This window comes from Micropterus salmoides, unplaced genomic scaffold (genome assembly GCF_014851395.1).
Source record: "Micropterus salmoides isolate LMB-PRFRI ecotype aquatic unplaced genomic scaffold, ASM1485139v1 Ms_hic_scaffold_15, whole genome shotgun sequence".
In the NCBI taxonomy this organism is placed as follows: domain Eukaryota; kingdom Metazoa; phylum Chordata; class Actinopteri; order Centrarchiformes; family Centrarchidae; genus Micropterus; species Micropterus salmoides.
In genome coordinates this window covers 11,947,899-11,965,276 of record NW_024040596.1, presented here as the reverse complement: position 1 = coordinate 11,965,276, position 17,378 = coordinate 11,947,899, and the positions used below count along the sequence as shown (strand labels likewise).

Sequence of the window (17,378 nt, the reverse complement as noted above, 5' to 3'; positions counted from 1 at the left end):
ATGCTGTCAGAGATGCTCTTAAAGGCGCAGGTGCTGCTGCGCGTCCACACAGGAAAACGATAAAGAGGACTTTTACTGCTAAAACTACAATATAAGCAGAAGTTCCTGTTTTTTAAAAAAAATAAATAAATAAAAAAGATAAGATGCTGCGCTTGCGACCTTTAAAAGTGCTCTTTATGGATTTTTGTAATCTGAATTTTCTCTATAAATTGGCTTCAAATCCCATGATCAGGAAGTCTTTAAATTATCATTGTAGTAAATTCATGGTGAATGACTATCCTGTCGAATGTTAACAATTAACCAAAAAAAAGAAACAGCCAGGCCTACTTCAGCATTGCATTGACGCTCCAAAGACCCATCTGTCTCAGTCTGATAGCCTGTCGTTACGTAACACGCGAAGTGGCATGTAAACCTGGTTATCAGTGAAAGAGCATCACTGAAGAGCAGTCAAGTGACTGACGGAATGAATAATTGGACATGCTAGTGAAGACACTATGTTTTAAAGATGAAATGCCTAATTTTTTTTCTTTCTGCAGTGCTCCACGGTTTGGAAATATTCGAAGCGGGTGATTAAGTAGCCTACTGTATGTTAAAGTTGCTCTTTGAGCTGCAGTTTTAAGGGAAATAATTGCTCTTCACGAGAAAAACAAGAATTCTCTGCAGTAAATTTTGGAGCAATGCTTCTTTATGCAAATGCACAGCATGTTGCAAGTTGAAGTGCATGATGTGACTGTAAACCATTTAAACGAGGCATCAATTGTAAAACGTATTCTCTCAGGATACACTGAGCTTGCACCACTATAGACTACAACAGGTTTGATCTGGTGCAAAAACATGTGTTTATGTTCCTCACATCGCCTCACATAAGGAACTCATCTCCAGGCGATGGCACTATTGGACCACATCATGTCCACATACAAACAGTCTCTATAGAGCTCTGAGGAAACTACTTTGCTTTTCCTCTTAATCTGGCTGTTTTTGTTCAACACAAAGTCTGGACTGAGGATCGGCAGATGTATAGAGGGGAGTCTGCCAGCACCACACAATTAGACTGCTCTGAGTGAGGAATTCAGAGTGACCTGCTCTCAACTACAAGTTGTCTACATTTTCTGTTCCTGGTATATAGCAACCCTAACTATATTCTGAAAATAAATGTAGTTCATTATTTTATGATAGCTAAAACTCTCTCCAGCTCGTTCTCAACCCAGGGGGTCAAATTCGGGTCGGTAATTCAGAAGGTGATGCTCTCTCATAATCTACAGTACAGCTCTTTTGACACAGGTGGCCGGTGCTGGCTGGGAGCTCTCCGAGGTCCTGAACTAGCACCGTTTTAGTGCTGAGGCAAGTAACAGGCAGCAGAACACAACGCTCTCTCCCCTACCATTACATGGGTTGTAATTATATCTCTGTTGCATAATTCTAGCGTGAGAGCGTGTTTCCACCGTTTGCATGTGAGAACTCAAATGGTTTAGTGTGTTTCAGCCGGGGTGATACAGTTTTCAGTACAGGGATAAGGAGGCCTACGTCATAATCTGCCAATACAACAACAAAGACAAATTTAAAATAATGCCAATGAAGGAATGTTGTTTTGTACACACTAGGCCTAGTTATTAAAATTGTTATTATCCTTTAAATCACTTCTCATATTTACAATAGACTCCGATGACACTGAAGCCGGTCTGTTTTCCTTTTTAATGATATGCCTCAAATACACCTCCTTTGCAATCCCCCCACCCTACCAACCTCTCTGTTTGTCGCTTTCTCCTTTCTCTCCCCCTCACTCTTTCTCTCTCCTCCCCCTTTCCCTCCTGTCTCCCCGTCTCTTTATCTCCGACAATAACAACATTTGGCCACGAGTCACCGAGCCCATTCGTCCCCTGTATTCACGTGAATAGCTTCTCTCCACCCCCCTCCCCTCTCGTGCTGCTGGAAAGGTTTAACCCGTTATCCTCGGCGGGAGAGACTGGGAGCACAAAGGAAGCGTATATACTGGACGTTTAGAGGGGATTTAATAGGGCAGCATGATGTAAACACGGAATAAAAAAACGAAGGACAGCATTTCCATTTCCCGTCGCACTGGTCCATTATCGGCGTTCAATATTACATGAGGTACTGGCTGACAACTGCTCGTCTGTCTGGACACCGAAAGGCAGCCAGTAGCCTACGCTAAGTGTGAACACTGAGTGGAGGAGAGGAGAGAGGAGAGGAGTTGAGCATTGTTTCATCTTCGCTTCAGGGTTTTCGTGGAGTTGCTCACTGGTTTTGGATGGTTCATGATGAGATCATGATGTTGGGTTTCTCAAGCTGACCGAGCAGACAAGTGGAGATCGTCTTCTTCTTTTTGTGTTAATATCTGTTTTTGCTCCTTTGGACTCGTGGATGACAAAGGAGGAAACACGCGAAGATGTTGCATTTCTGAGGTGAGTGAGTTTTCTTTGTTCCCTTCCAATTACAGCTGTGTTATGTTCGCACAGCATGATCGATTTTTGTTGAATTGAGTCTGCCGCGTGCCACGAATAAGGGTTTAGGGTTAAGACTAAAGTGCAACGTTTAGTCCTGTTCTCTCCGCCCAGCAGCCTAAACGGCAAACCATCCAAATTTCCTGTTAAAATGGTTCCTCAGAAACTAATTATGCTGCCCACAGCCTTATGTCCGTCACTGTAATTGGCTTTGAAAATGAGACACATGGAGGGCTATCTCGGCTCCGCTATTGTTTTCCCTCTATTGTTTACAAAGCGATGCTGAACAGAATATTTGCTGCTCACAAGACACGAGCACTTCGAGAAAACCTGCGACCGTCGCATATCAGTGACAGCCAGATTAATCCTTCATGGCGTGTGGGAATTAATAATTTAAAATACTAAACTCTGAATTTGATACCCGTGTGCATAATTGGTTTGGACAGCGTGTAAAGACTAGGAGCCAAATTGATTTGCTCTTGCTGAAACTCTATCTATCTATCTATCTATCTAAAACAACAAAACATTGCATTTAAATCCATTAGGAGTTTATCCCAAAACCAAACAAAACACTAGATTAAAAAAGGGGAGAATATTTTCTCTCACTTCACCTACTCTTTTCTTCGGGGCACAATAATACTACATGAAACATCTTCATAATTAGTAGTTTGCCCAAGCAAAGAAGATGTTATTATAGGCAGCAAGCCTGCTGTGCTAACTGTGCAGGCATTTTTCTTGTATTTCCTTTGTTAAACATGCAAATGTTGTACCACATACCAGTTCCATTCTGAAAATGGCATGGCTTGTACTTGTGTGTTTTCGCTCCCTCTTCTGCAGTTTAAGATAACATTATTCATAAATGGATCAAAAGCGAACCATTTGTCACAAAAAGAGTCTGGTGGTCCCCATATTTTTTTGGTGCTAATAATGTGTTTGGGATTGTATATGAGGGAATGTGTGGGCACAGCTGTCCATGTGATGTAAAGGAGACACATAAACCATCAAAAGAAAAAACTTCCAGATATTCATATATGTACATGCCTATTTTAATAATACAGGAAAGGGTGAGAAATATAACAGTGAAATGCAAGAGTGGGAGAGCATAAAAAAAATGTGTGTGTGTGTGTGTGTGTGTGTGTGTGTGTGTATACACACATATATATATATATATATATATATATATATATATATATATATATTATTTTGAGTGTGATTTTACTGTTGACTTGAAATATAATGATGAATTTGAAGGCTGTGTGGTATCTGAATAGAGGGTGTAAAGGAAAAGACGCCTTTGGACGAAGCATGAATAAGATGCAGTGTACACGAGTGTTAAGAAACCACTGTGCAGCTAGTCACTGACTGCGTGCTTTTGTTTGGCTGTGTGATGCATTAAAGGGTGCCCCGAAGTCAACCCATAGAATTTCTCACTTTGTAGTGCTATTGAAATTTTTAATAAGACTCTCCTTCAGTTTGTGATTTATTTCCTTGGAAAATAAATAGCCATCTTTTAATAAGATAAAAAGCGTGGGGGTTGTTTTTCAGGAACAATCAGTATTCACAGTCACATTATTTACATTCAACTCAGCGTGCACCAAACCTTCTACTGCTGGCAAGTGTGCTCCTTTACTGGAGCACTTGGGGGTCACCCAGCAGGATGAACAAAATGGAAGTGTTTAACCATCCATCCATCCATCCATCGTCAAACGCTTATCCTGTGTACAAGGAAGTGTTTAACATTTGCTTTAATTTCCGATAATGTCAAAGTAGTCCAGCCAGCAATTTTGTCATAACTCAATTTCTCTAATAGGCCCAACTGTTACTCCGGTTGTCAGGTGTTATTTTCATACACTGTGCCCTACTGATTCCTTGATGTTTGAATAATGACACTTCTTGATATCATACTTAAATCTCAGTGTTATGTAATGATTGGTTAGGTTCGTATTTTAGATAAGAGAATGAGGAATTAGTAAACAGACAGGAGAACAGTGAGGGGGATAGAAATGTGACAGCATACCATGCCATTGGGATTCAATCCCACACCTTTAAAAAGTCTATTAAAATTGTTTGAATGAGCCTGCCATATGGTGCTTTGGCGATAGTTATGTAACCATAATAAAGAGCCAAGCAGTCCTCAGACTTAGGATTTCGGCCAAAGTGACAGGCTCAGACTTGATGAGAAGTCTGGCTAGAAGTAGAAAAATTCTGTCTCCTTGGAAATATTACCTTTTAAGTTGTGATAAAGCTGATTAGGGTTCCTAAGGATTTGAACAGCCATAAGAAAAAATCTTAATTTCTTGTCTGAACCTCTTCAAAAATATAATTCCACTACATTTACGTACTTGGGTAAAAACAGCCTAATTAAGGCAAACAAATACATATTTGAAGTATGGAGAGAAAAGGTTTCAACATCACAAATATTATTTCAAGTAATTTTAAAAACATTGCCTCCCCATTCCGTATTGTAATCAACATTAAGGCAGATCTGAGATAGATACGCTTCAATAGCTCTCAGTGTAGAGGCGAGGATGGGTAATGGGGAGACTATCATTCATCCATTCATACGATTCATGGATTGCTTGTGTTGCTATGCACGCTTTGACGACGGGTTATGTAAGCGCAGTGAACATCAGCCGAAAGACTCAGGACTGAGCAAAAACGTCTACAGGGGCTTCTCTTTCTGAAGAGCTAGTCTGCAACAGGCCCCGATGTTTTTGAGATATATATATATATATATATATATATATATATATATATATATATATATATATATATATATATATATATATATATATATATATATATATATATATATATATATATATATATATATATATATATATAAAAATGTATATGTGTGTATGTATGTGTGTGTGTATATTTAAGAGAAATATGGATGGGAGTTAAAGAGGGTGGACAAAGAAAGAGCGAGGAAGGACTGTGAGTGAAGAGGAAGTTATTAAAGCTATACATTTAAAGAGTGGAGTGAAAAGTGAAGGTAGGAGGAAAAAGGTAGAGGCATGGTTATGACTTGTGAAAAAATGTGGACTAAGATGAATACAAACAGAAGGAAAAATACCATAAAATGAAGGAAATAGACTTCAAGAAGAATGGATGGGGGGTCGGGGGCAGGAGAAAAAGGATAAGTGTGAAAGTAGAAGGGAGAGGAAGGGTAAAGTCAATCCTAATCCCATTAATACACACCAGTGCTGTCCTTCCCTCAGGCTTATTCACATGCACACACAACACACATACACACACGCACACACACTGGTTCAAAACACTGGTCAGATATGTCTGGTCATCCAATGATTTGAGCACTCTGTATACTAAATGTATGGTGGTCAGAAGTGTAATGAGGACAGCGTCAGGTCGGGAGCCACTAGTTTCAACCAGATCTGACTCACGGTGTGCGAGAGCCCTCTGGCAATGTGGCATGTGTGCGCGTGTGCGTGTGCTTGGCTGTTGGTTTGCAGCTGTAAGAGTGTCTCCATTCCATGTATGCAGACACATTTGCTGCATCTGCCAACATTTATGTAGTAGATGCGAACAATATCTGTGTATTCAGATGCAAACCTTTTTATGTGTGTTGTGTGTACAGTACGTATGAACTTCATGTGTAGACTATGTGCTCACTTGCACGAGCAAATCCTTAGGAATAATTATTTTTGCTTCTGTAGCTAATTGGTTAACTTAAATCTTGCCAAGGAATCTGTGAGGTAATTGGACATCCCTCATTTGTAATTATTATGATACTGTATATATGTTGACGTGCTTGCCAACACAGGCAAATATCAACAATAAATAGAGCAAATTGAGCCAACAAGCTACATCTGAATGCAGTAATTCAGCACGGATCTACAGAGAGACAGAGCTGTGGGCAGCACAGCTAATAGAAACAGTGAAAGATAGAAGGCCGAGATTTAAACAGAGGAATGTGTATTTGTGTGTGCACATAGCCTCTTGTCCTGTTTTCACACCATCACAGACAAAATGTACTTGTGTGTTTACCACTGGTGGAAAGGAACCAAGTATATTTTCTCAAATCCTGCACTTAATTCTTACATATATGTATTTTACTTGAGTATTGCAATGTTTTACTTTATACTTCTTCTCCCCAACATGTTAGTTCCTCCAATACACTGATTTAATAACTATGGTTACTGGCTATTTTGCAGATTGTGATTTTAATAACTTATAATGAGCATATAAAATATGATGGAGTACATAAAATTACCCAAGAGTGTATCATGTTTTTAAATGAGCCCAGTCTCGACCAGATACAGGATTAAAATTAACATTAATCTCAAATTAATTAATTTTTAATTGTGATTGAATTTATGCATTTGTAATACAGTATTTGTACGTTGTAAAATTTCTACTTTTAGTAGTAAAAGATCCGAATGCTTCTTTCACCACTGGTGTTTGCACTATTTCTCGCACATTGTTTGTCTGCAGCTAGTATACAGGTATGTGCATACAAGGCCACTCATACCTTCAGAGGAAAAAGTACAAATAGCATTTTGGCTTTTTTTTTTACTGCTCGCTGAAAGCAGGCATATAATCAAACAGCATGAAAATAATTATGTGGGAAATGGAGAGATGGTTTTGAAAGAAATTGCACATCTGAAAGTTGTTTTTTCATACATTTTGTTTGTTTTTGATGTGTAGTCACACACTTCTGAACAGCCACCATCAGCTCATTGGGGACACTTGGAAAGAGACAAATGGATCCATGTGGGACTAAAGAAACTGTGACTTAAAGTAGGTCTAGTGTTCACCAAGAGACAAACAGAGAACCAGCAAAGTGGTTGAAAGCAGCAGTGAGATAAATGATGCTGGAAAGAGAGACGGTGGAAGACAGAGAATGAGCTATAATCGCATGAAAGCCTCTTTACTCCCCTGTCACCTCACCTTCAGGCCACATGCAGTGACCAAGGCTTAGATGGGGATCAATGCTGAGGCCACCAGCATACGGGCACACACACACACACACACACACACACACACACACACACACTACACTTCAAGTGATCTGAGACAGACAACATCTGAAGCTACACCTGAGATCACTGCACGGCAAAGCAGGTTGTTTTCAGCTCCATACTTTGGTGTTGCACTTTATAAGTAGTTTGCTAAATGGGTAGATTGATGGCTGAATAGATGCATGAAAAGGGAATGGGTGAGAGAACGATCGGGTGGAGATGAGGACCTTTATGTATAGAATAGTCTCTAGACATGCTTCTCTGTCTTGATGTTTTGTGTGTGTGTGTGTGTGTGTGTGTGTGTGTGTGTGTGTATATACACAAGTGTGTGAGGGGTCTATAGGTCACTCAGACATCTCAATAGACTTGTAGTGCAGAGGGAGAGAGTTAGAGTGTGAGGAGAAAGTTAATGGCTCCCATACAAACCACCCTCCTGCATTTAAACCTAATGACCGGAGCAACCAAATGACCCAGGCCAAGGCTGTTTCACTGTGTGTGTATCTATTTTAGCTTTACTGTACAGATACAAAAAGTGGCAAATGATATAGATGTAGGCATGATGGAGTGGGCAGTGAACTTAAAGAGCTTATCTAGATGCAGATAAAGAAGTGATACACTAAAGACTGTAAGCAGTGAAAGGCATTTAAACTGTTTAAATTGTGACCAAACTTGTTTTTGTTCCTGACTGAAAGGGAAATGGTATGGAAAAATGTGCTATTAACATTTTTCTACCAATGTCAATGCTTTATTTATCAAAGGTTGTTAAGAATGTGCTGTTGATAATGATTAAATGTTTAAAAAAAGGAAATTGGCTGAAAGGAAACAGATTTGGAAACAGCGATGACAGGAAGGCAAACAAGAGAGGCAGGACTTGTCGAGCTTGTAAAACAAAATTACTGTAATGAGGATGCTGTGATGAATGACCATTTTACTCTTCAGTTACACTGTTGATCTGCAATACTTTTTATAGTTACAGTAGTTTCCAAACCAGGTTATGTGTTCCTTTCTGATCACCATGCCTACTGACCAGGGAACTAGTTCAGTTTAACAGTCTGGCCTCCTAAGAAATAGGCCTACAGTAAATTATTATCTTCATTAACAGTTTGTCGGCTAATTAATTCATCATTTAGTCTATAAAATGTCACACGCAATTTTTAAAGATATAAAAAAAGAAAAGGAGCTTGAGAAGAAGTTTGAGAAGAACTGTTAAGCTTTCCCCTCATAAACACTTTGAATGATTAGCTTCATTTGTTTCTTTTTAAACTAATGTAGACATTAATGAAGCATTTCAAAGACACCACACGTGTTGGTAACCATTGTAGGAAACACTGGTATCCCAGTTCATATTCAAGCTCATTATTGAAATAAAGGCTGTTGTCCTCTTGTATGTAATGGTAGAACTGAGACAATTTTATGCCACATCTCGTTGGTCTGTGAAATAACAATAATTGCACTGTGAAATAATCGCTCAATGTCTTCATTCTACAGCAGAATCCATGAGAACAGATGCAAGATAGGACTGTTTGACTATATTTCTTTAATGTCAGATACATTTGTTTCAAATCCTAAGCAGATTCTAACTCTCTAAGTCTCTTTCTGCTTTCTTTCCCGACAACACCCTCACAACACACACACACACACACACACACACACACACACACACACACACACACACACACACACACACACACACACACACACACAAAGTAGTAGTCTCCCCAGTGACAGATGGGCTAGATGGAAACAGTCATCCTGTTAGTAACCATGACATCAGCAACACTGTTACTCACTGTCACATGTTCATGAATGCTGTCCATCTCTGTTTCTCTAAACTGGAAATGGAACAGAAGTGCCGAAAGATAGTAACCATGACATGACTGTCACTGTCTCTCCGTTCAGAATCAAGATCCTAAAACTTATTGGGATATGAGTCTGCACCATACAGTAGGCACAGAAAAATGAGGCCATATGCGGTTAGACGGAAAGACAGGATAAAAAGCCATGATCTCTATTGGCCGTATGAAGGGAGCACATGAGGAAGCTAGGTGATGTAGTATAAAGAGCAACAGAGTACACATAAGAAGGTGGCTGGATGGGTCAAGTAAACTTAGGACTTTCACTCAGAACTCCAAAGTTCAAGTCCAATGTGAAAGTTTGAAGTTAGGTTTTGTAGGTGACTTATGTAATGTATTTATTTTCACCCAAACTACGATCTTTTTCTTAACCTAACCAAACTACGACCACAACACATTAAACGTCATGTGACTTTCCAACTCTCGTACATGTTGTTTTGGGGAATGGTCAAAGTTCTTACAAATCATCCTGATGGTGACATGGTTGTCCAAATTTCCAAGCAATTAATCCAACAGTTGTTGAGATATTTCACACAAAACCACAAATTTAAACCTTATGGTGGAGTTAGAAGTAAAGTTGTAAGTGGATCACCACTGTCTTTAGGATTCTTCCTCTGTGGACCAGCAATTTCTGTACAAAACTGTAGGAAACAAGTTGCTGTTCCTACTATCTAGTGATCCTGTGCGTCAAATCTTGTCAACCTCACCGAGGGAAACGGCTTAATATCTCAGTAACAGCTTTAGTGGTATTAGCAAGGTTTACCTCTAAAACATTTCACCTAGACTAACCAGGCTAAATCTCCATCCTGCTTCAGCCTACTGAACTAAAACCCACTGAACTCTTCACCCCATAGGTTTTATTGCACTGTATCCTCACAATTATATGATACAAAATAATTATGACAATAGTTACAGCTGTGATCTAATATTCTGTCCAATCTGATGAGCTAAGTACACTTGGGTACATTTAAAAATCAATATCACCACTTCATACCAGAGTTAAGAGAGGAAATTGTCCATTAAACCCTTATAGAGCAAAAAAGAGTGTATAAATAAAGGATGTAGAAAATGATACATGTAAATAGCGGTGGATGGATTTTTGTGTTGCTCATTGCATTGAAAAACTACATTTAAAAACCGCATCACTATTCAGAAACAAGTGGTTCCTTTTACTTTGGACACAATCCACACAACACGCTGTCAAGAGTTTTCTGGGGACTATTTCTTCAAAGTACTTCCAGTGAAAACTGTTCAGAGCAAGGTCTGTTTATTATCAAGACTAGTGACGAACATGTTTCTGGAATGGCACAAAAATTATTTTACAGTAATTGTATAGGAGTTGAGGCAGAAATCTCTGAGACAAATATCTCAAACCCTGGACAAATGAAACCAAAACCATCTGTGTGCCTAGATGTCACTAGAGATTTGCTTTCTTGTATTGGAGCTTAGTACAAATCAGTCAGGTTTTTAGCTTTACACAAAACCAAGTTAGAGGAACCCAAATAAGAGATGCTGCTGTGTTGATTTGTTACAAATAATGTAAGAATCTTTTTTGCCAATATACAGCCCAATAAAATGCCATTTTGAAGTGAACCATATCTTATGCAGAGACTAAATATGTGTGTGTGTGTGTGTGTTGAGTCTTCCTGGTTTTCTTTTCATCTTGCTCTGCTCTCTTCTCTCTTTCTGTCTTTCTTTCTTTCCTTTCTGTCCCCCCTTCTCTCTCTGGAGAGCAGTGTGTCCTCGTTCTGGTGATGCTCTGTCGCCACCACTCAGTGTGGGGCCTCTGAAATATTCATGCTGACACACATACACACACACACACAGACAGAGACACACACACCTAGGTGCGCACAAACGAGCACAAACACTTTCTAACCCTTCATCTTCTTTTCTTCCTGTCAGTTTGCCCATATCAATAGAAGATTAGAAAATATAATTTATCTCGCAGCAGGTTTGGGGATGAAAAGCTTTATACATATGTGTGTACACACACACACACACACACACACACACACACACACACACACACACACACACACACACTGTAAAGCCTGAGAAGACTTCACTCTTCTTCACTTTCCTTTGAGTTTATGCAGAATACAGTTTGATATTGAGTCCATATTCTTTCACTTTGTGTTTGAAATTATAATGTTAATCTAGCATGCAAGTAGAGAATCAAGTATTTATACATAGTGATTCAGGGAAAGCATTATTTTTCATAACAACTATTTCTATCAGTTATAAGGGACACTGTCCTCTACAATAGATAAATGATCTAAAGATCATACATCTGTACAAGTCAACACACCCAGAGAGGTGAAGGTGAAGTCACACTGTGCTGCAAATGGCAAATACAGTTTTGAGACTAGAGATACAAGCTGGCATACAGCAGAACAAATCATAAAACCCTTATTACTGTGCCTGCAGTGTTCAGATTTGATCTGTGACCTCAGACTGTCTACTCATCTGGAGGAGAGGGGAACAGAAGCATAACTCCAACAGAGAGCACATCAGCACGCAGAAAGGTTATTACACTGCCAGTGGTTTTGATATGTAACCTCACATTATTGGGCTGTCGGGCTGACAGAGGCATGCAAGCAAGGATATGGCTGAGCAAATCATCATGTGAACTGTGATTTGTGTCAGAGGGGCTGTGTTGTGATTCAGCGCTCCCCGTTTGTCAGCAGGGAGGGAAACGAGCCTGTGAAAAGGCATTTCGATGTTGGTTTCACTGCAGCGTTTACATACTAAAGCTCTCAAGTGGAGCTGATGGAAAATGAACTCTGGTTATTCTGTGCACTGGAAACATGGTGACACATGTTACTAAGATATCATTATTATGATCCTTTCTGCATTATTTTTACTTACCTCAGACAAAAAAAAACACCCACTGTAAAGGAACAGCAGCATCGCCACATGTGCCAACTTCAATGCATATTTTATGAAAGTGCAAGCACCATGTACAGTAATAATTAGATCCATAGTTCAGCTTCTATGGGAACATAGTTCTACAGTGAAGCAATGTTTTTGCACTGAACAGTGACCTGTTATTGGTGCTGTTTATCACACTGAGAAACCAGCAACAATACAGAGCTGGTCTCCTGCGTTGATATTAATTTACCGTCTTCCCCCGCATGTTTTTGAGGCTAAGGACACTTAAGACATAACAGACATAATCTCATGATGATTTTGGCAGCTTTTGAATAAGTAGTAGGTATCAATCACACATGCAAAAATAAGCACACAGAACAACTGAGACTTTGTCTCACCGTAGGAGGAAGCTAAAGATTTTTCGGAAATGTAAAAAGAAAGTGCTAATTATTACGTGTAAACTGTAGGTTACTGTACAGTGTTTCCCACAGAATGAATGAATGTGGGGAGGTATTTCTTATTTCACCATTTTAATTCTCCTTCATTCTCCACCTCCTCCTTCATTCTAATGTTTTAGTGTTTACTCACTACTTGAATCTGCTCACCTTGCTTTTCCCTTCAGTTCTCTTATCCCCACACACTGACACCTCTGGTCTCTTTCTGCAAACACACTGGCTTGCCCCATCCTCTTTTTGTTTCTCTCTCCCTGTATGTCTACTTGCGGTCTTTCTCCATTTGCAGTATGTTTATAAAGTCACCAAAAGTTTCCACCCGCGATTTGATTTTCACAGCAGCAGATGCGACACATGTAGTGGAGGCTTGTTAATGATGACACCAATCTAAAAAAATAAATAAATTAAAATTTAAAAATTAAAATAAACTAAGTAAATGACACAGTAACGTGTGTTATTATAAAAATATATTTAAAAATTTAAATAAAATGAATAATAATGAATAAAACCGTATATGTGTGTATATTAATAGGGGAAAAAAAAAAAAGGACTAAAAAATCAGTATCAAATGTGAGATAACACAACAGTTACTACAATATCAAACAATCAAAATAATAATAAAAGTCTATATTTTGGTACTCTCACTGTGAGTAGATTTAATATTTTGATTCATTTAAACCCACAACTAATCTATGTGATGGTTTAGTCCAAGGTACTTGTCTGTGTCTGTAGCATTGTCACACACTAGTCACTCCATTACACTCACAAAAATGCTTCAACATCAAGTATGGGGCTGGTTTTGGCCATAATAGTCATCATAGTGCACTCAGTCCAGCTATATCACCATAATATGTTGGTGATTTTTAAAGAGGCACTAGCTGAATAGGGTCAGAGGTCAGGACAAACTGCTGCCAGGGGCCTCAAAGAAACCATCACACATTGGCTCTTAACATGCACATTCCCATGGACATGAGCCCCTCTTCCCATTTGCACGGTCCTTGTACCGCTGCTGGTTGTTATAGCAACATGCAGCACGTGACATTGTTGCATAATATGCTGTTTTTTCCTCTTTATTGTTGTGACCTTGTTGGTGGACTATTTTCTGATCATGTCATCTCTCTGTGGGTGTGTCTGGTCAGCACAGAATGTGATTTGACAAAATCTTTCATACAGAAATCAGCATTCAGTCTGAAAAGTCATGCTGAAACTGAGGATGATTTACTGTAGTTTATTTGATGATGCTGTCATGGAAATGAGCACAGTAGAGATGAAATTGCATGAGAAATTCACGATTATAGTGACCAAAATGATCACAGTTATCAGTATTATCACAGTGTTGTAAAATGCTTGAAAAGTATTGATAAACACCAGTTTTCACCAAGTTTTATATTGAAAATTGCAAATAAAATTCTGGGCGACGCGGTGGTGCAGTGGTTAGCACTGTCGCCTCACTTTCTGTGTGGAGTTTGCATGTTCTACCCGTGTCAGCGTGGGTTCACTCTCTGAGTGCTCCAGCTTCCTCCTACCATCCAAAGACATGCAGGCTAGGTTAATTGGTGTCTCCAAATTTGTCCTTAAGTTTGGATGTGAGTGGTTGTTTGTCTATGTGTGGCCCTGCGATGGACTGGCGACCTGTCCAGGGTGTACCACGCCTTTCGCCCGATGTCAGCTGGGATTGGCTCCAGCCCCCCGCGACGCTGTATGCAGGATAAGCGGTTGACGATGGATGGATGGATGGAAATAAAATTCTTTCTCATTCCAAAATTCCCACATCATGGATTGAGCTAAAAGTTACAAAAAACAAAATATGACCACACTTAAGGCTGAAAAATCTCCAGAGTGCTGTCACTGCCTTCCACCATCTGGGGGACTATTCCTAACTTGGTTGATGCTGGACAGTATTTACTGTGCAATATTCAAAGCACCGTAATCAAACACTGTTTTAATGATAATTCAAATTTGAAACTGTAATTCTAACCTTCAAGAGTTTGACCGTGGTTTATCGTTAAACTGGTAACCGTTTCATCCCTACTGCACAAGTGCACATGAAGCAGCATCATTTACCCTTTGTTCTGGGTCTTTGTTCTGGTTGCCTTTTCTTTTGTTTGTGAAAATCCTGAGACTATAATATAATACAATACAAGATTTCTGATCAGTGATGTATGGTTTATTAGTTTTTGTTTTATGTTGGCTCACTGGGTTTTCAAGACCCACTGTAATCCAACTATTTGGAGTAGCACTATCTCCCTGTGTGTCTCCTTGTGACTGTGGGGGAGGTCAACAACTGCAAGCGTAGCGCGTAGTTTGCTTGTAAAGATTGAGCTACCAAGCAACCTACCACTTTCTCCAACCAATTCTGACTTTGTGTTACAAAGAAATTGATTTCTGTTTGCAATAACTTTAATATTGGATGCAGGGGGCATGAAAAAGAAGAAGAAAGGAAAAAAAAGAAAAAAAGAAATTGCAGTACTTCCTGACCCACCACTACATCACTTTTTATCAGCTTCTTTGCAGGAGCATTTAACAAGTTAAAGTTAAAAAAAATACTTTAATCCCTTGTGAAGTACAGAAAAGTCCTTCATGACTCGGGTTGTCTCTTGACAGAAAAAGAAAATAAAGGCAGCTTTAGAGACCAAATCATTTCAGCACTTTTTCACTTGGTCATTATTCTTTTTGGTCGTGTGGTCGAATCCCTTGTCATCCATTCTCAGCTGGATTTTTCTCCAGAGTCAAGGTGCCTGTGGTGTGACTAAGCTGCAGTCTTCACAATCTATTTCACCATTGGAGTCCGTCTTTCCAAGACAGGCAATTATGAATAGGAATTTCTCCAATTGCTTTTCAGGTTTTTAACCAACTCTGCACAGAATGCAAACTGGCGCTGGTTGTTTGGGCATTTTTGACAACTGCACTTAACCAAGTGAAGCAAAAATCTGGCACATGTATCACTATCATATTGGATGCTGTAAAAATTTAGTTTCCAGAAGCTTTCTAGAAGCTTAACTCACCTTAGCCATTTAACAAGTTTTACAATATAGCAATATCTTCAGCAGCTTCTAATGAAAATCAGTTTTCAGGGCAGCAGATATGAAGGCTCGCTCAATGAACCAGACAGCAGTGTTTCTCCTGTCAAGAAGTACCTACTCTCTTGAAGGTTCCTGCTTTGAGAGTGCTACTCTCTGGTAGAGTCTGAGGATTTGACTTCAGAAAGCAATATAACATCACATATTATCCTCACAGGTTATTATTGTACTTGACATGGCTATATAGTACATGTTATGTAGCTAACATGGTTGCCACTAAAAGACTGCTGCGTTCAAACAACCTGTATTAATGCTAATCGGCTTGATTTTAGCTCTGAGTCACAGGCTCCCGACTTCTCTGACAGGGAGCGTCGTTTACACTGTATCATTAAAATGTTTAATACTAGCTTATAGTTTATCTTAATCTATGTTAATGCTTTTTAATTCCATATTAGTAGTGACAGGGGAAGCCCAGAGGCACAGACTCAGGTGGGTGTAGCTGACATAAGGGATCTGATGAAAGGGGCTGTGGCTAGGGCGTAAAAGCAATTAAACTCAGCAGGTGACATTTAGATGTTTTCATGACACATGAAAACCTTGAGCATTTATTAGAGACATCAGATTCTGGCACCCATTCATATTATAGCTCACTGAATGTCAATTGTAAATTCTGCCATTAGATTTTTTCAGTATGCTGTTGACTTTCTCATTTCACTTGCCTCATTCCTTTCCACACTTCTATCATTGTTATGAAGTCGGTTATTGCAAATGAATGCTGCCTGACGTTTACTGATGTTTTGTGTATGATTGGTTGACATTCTCCTCCAATGCGAGTGCCAAGATGTTTGGGGGTGGGGGGGTGGGGGGGGTTTGTTCTTCCTAGTCTAGCTAGCCACAATATGATGGTCCCTGCATTCTAAATATACTGCTCTTTCTTATCTTGACCACTGTTAAACATATACTTTTAGTTTTAGAAAAAATGCTAAATTTCATTTTAGATGCTTATCAAGATTTATAATCTTAACTTGTATCTGACTCCTGTGTAGTTTTGTTTTCTCCAGCACACACCATGTCAAAACAATTTAGTTTGAGTGTGTACAGGACTTCTCTTGTGCGTGCATCTGTTTTTATGTGTGTGTGTGTGTGTGTGCCACAGTGCATCAGCTTTATTACGTCAATACAGAGTAAAAAGGGCTTACCTCCCCTGTGCAATTAGGCAGCCAAGTATGTGTGCACAGTTTGTGTATATTTGCATATGCATGTGCAAGAGTAAACACAGGAGAGAGAGGCTGGGAGAGAGAAAGAGAGAATGACATCTGTATTCTGACATGACAAGTGCGGTGACCTGAAGGAGAAACTAGACAAAGGTAATGGATCCAGAGTAACAGAACTTAAAATTTTATATGCAGCCTGTAACCCACAGAGGCTGTAAAAGAACTACAGGTTTTGCGTTCCTTTTGTCACTATAGTAAAAGCTGACATGCTTTGGGATTGGGGGGTAGTATAACTGTGGTCTGATGTACTGTACAATACAATCGTTTGAGTCTCCAATGTCAATTCCTTGAAGAGATAAAACGGCATGCACTTTGTACTAAGTCAGTCTAAGCGAGAATTAAAATGCATGACAGACAATGATGACTATATAAAAGATATAGTTGCTTCATGAAATTATGATAATGCAGAGTAAAACAGTGCTATTTATGCCACTTAGAGGATACTTCCGTTTAAAGGTCTC

The 17,378-nt window shown here is 39.3% G+C and overlaps 1 protein-coding gene across 1 annotated transcript in view; it reads left to right on the top strand.

Annotated features, from left to right (window-relative positions):
* Positions 1 to 1,876: 1,876 nt before the first annotated feature.
* Positions 1,877 to 17,378, top strand: part of tmem198a (transmembrane protein 198a) — a 32,162-nt gene continuing 16,660 nt past the window's right edge. The window contains exon 1 of the mRNA XM_038720324.1: positions 1,877 to 2,420. The gene's annotated coding sequence lies outside the window, so the exon portion shown is untranslated. The remainder of the gene's footprint in view (positions 2,421 to 17,378) is intronic.